This window comes from Suricata suricatta, chromosome 11, assembly GCF_006229205.1.
Source record: "Suricata suricatta isolate VVHF042 chromosome 11, meerkat_22Aug2017_6uvM2_HiC, whole genome shotgun sequence".
Lineage (NCBI taxonomy): Eukaryota > Metazoa > Chordata > Mammalia > Carnivora > Herpestidae > Suricata > Suricata suricatta.
Genome location: NC_043710.1, coordinates 63,457,611 through 63,459,829, shown reverse-complemented (window position 1 = coordinate 63,459,829; position 2,219 = coordinate 63,457,611). Strand labels below are relative to the sequence as shown.

At 46.2% G+C, this 2,219-nt stretch overlaps 1 protein-coding gene across 1 annotated transcript in view; it reads left to right on the top strand.

Moving 5' to 3' along the window:
- PRCP (prolylcarboxypeptidase) overlaps positions 1-2,219 on the top strand; it is a 28,856-nt gene that overhangs the window by 641 nt on the left and 25,996 nt on the right. The gene's annotated exons all lie outside the window — the stretch shown is intronic.

Sequence of the window (2,219 nt, the reverse complement as noted above, 5' to 3'; positions counted from 1 at the left end):
TTTCTGCTGTCAGCAGCTTGCTTTGGATCCTCTGGCGCCCCTCCTCTGCTCATTCTCTCTCTCTCTCTCTCTCTGTCTCAAAAAAAATATTCTGTAAGGTATAACTGCCATAGAGAGTGATTCCTCTGATGGATCTGGCAAAGTCAGCTGAAAACCTTCGAAAGGATTCACCATTCTAGATGCTATGACAAACATTCAGGATTCATGGGAAGAGGTCAAAGTATCAACACGAACAGGAGTTTGGAAAAGCTGATTTCAACCCTTATGGATGACTGTGAGGGTTTCAAGAAAGACGTCAGTGTAGAGGAAGTAACCATAGATGTTGCTGAAATAATAAGAGAACCAGAATTAGAAGTGGAGCTTGAAGATGTGCTGAATTGTTGCAATCTTGTGATAAAACTTGGATGGATGAAGAGTTGTTTCTCATGGATGAGGAGTTACTTCTCATGGATTAGCAAAGAAATTGGTTTCTCAAGATGGAAAATGCTGTTGGTGAAGATACTGTGAATATTGTTGAAATGTCAACAATGAATGTAGAAAATTATATAAGCTTGCTAAAACAGCTACAGGGTTTGAGAGGATTGACTCCAGTTCTGAAAAAAGTGCTGAGGGAAAAATGCTATTGAGCAGCGTCACATGGAGAAATCATTCATGAAAGGAAGAGTCAAGTGATATGGCAAATTTCATTGTTGTTTTATTTTAAGACATTGCCAAAGCCAATGCAGGCTTCAGCAATCACCACCCTGACAGGCCAGCAGCCATGAACATTTAGGCAAGACCCTCTCACTGGTAAAAAGATGAAAGCTCAAAAGGTTTACTGAAAGCTCAGGTGATGGTTAGCATTTTTTTTTTAATCAATGGAGAATTTTTAAATTAAGTTATATACATCTATTTAGAAATAATACTGAGAGAGGAACCAAGATGGCGGAGAGGAAGGGAGCTCTGTAAACTTCGTCTGCCCCATCGATCGAACTGAGAAGGACATTACCCTCATCTGCACAAGCAGAAGGAGAAAATATGGACTCCAGAAGGAAGAGAACCTGAAGGATACCTGAGTGAGTGAGTGCGAATTGGGGAGATTGGAAAACGGGCTAGCCTGAGACGGGCAGGGGAGGTGCCCCAGTCCAATGTGGGGCAAGCGTGCAGAGCCCGAGAGACAAAGGGAAGAGACAGAGAGACTGAACATGCTCATAGTAGTGTCTCTGGGGAAGAGGTAAAGGACGCTTAACCGCGCTTGGAGAGAGAAGCTCACTCCATAGATAACTGCAGGGTAGCCTAAATCCTGAACCCAGGTGGCGCAAGAGAAGGAACAGCTTCCAGCCCTGCGCCATCTTGGCAAGGAGTAGGTGACCACTGCAGCGGCGGTGTCAGGGGTGCGCACTTCGACCTCGGTTTTGGGAGTGGGAGCATGCACCTCATTTCCACGGCGCATCTCGCCCCCAGCATTGGCTGCGCGAACCCTGAATCCCGGGTGCCAACAGGGAAAAAATAGCCCCCACCTCTGCGTGATCCCGGCAGAGAGTTAGTGGCGGTGGACACCTGGGTGCGTGCGCAGGCTGCAGGAGCTCCCAGCTCATTTCCAGCAGCTCCCGGCACTGCCTCTGGCAACAGCTGAGCACTCATTCCTCCCCCAACGCTAACGTGATCCCTACTGGAGGTTGGGTCTGTTGCGGGGCACACGCACTTCACCCCCTGCTGCGCATCTTGCCTCAGGCAGGGGCAGCCGAAATCCCAGCCTGAGCCAAGACAAACCTATTACTCCCCGTAAGAAGCCAGCCACCAAAGCAAAAACACCATCTGTGGTAGCATAAAAAGTGCATGGACTGGAACTTTGAACCGAGGCGGGCCTGGAAAATACAACTCGGCTCAACCATGGCAAAAGGAGATCGGACTCATTAGAGTGGCCTACAGTTCGTAGTTCAGCGGAGCTTGGCATACCGCCTATCTGATCTCTGCAGACACCAAGGCGGAGCCTCTGAGAGCAGCCTCCGAGACCTACCACATCAAACCACACCTACCCACGAGGGGGAGCTGTTGTTGTTGGGGGTTTTTTTTTGTTTTTTTTGCTTTTTTTAAATAATTTTTTCTTTTATTTCTTCATTTTTTTCTTTTTGCCTTTTTCTGTACATATTTTTTATTATTATTACTTTTTTTTACATAAAATTTTTAAAATTTTTACTCCTTATTTTCCTGTCTCCTTTCTCCCTTTTTTTTTTTTT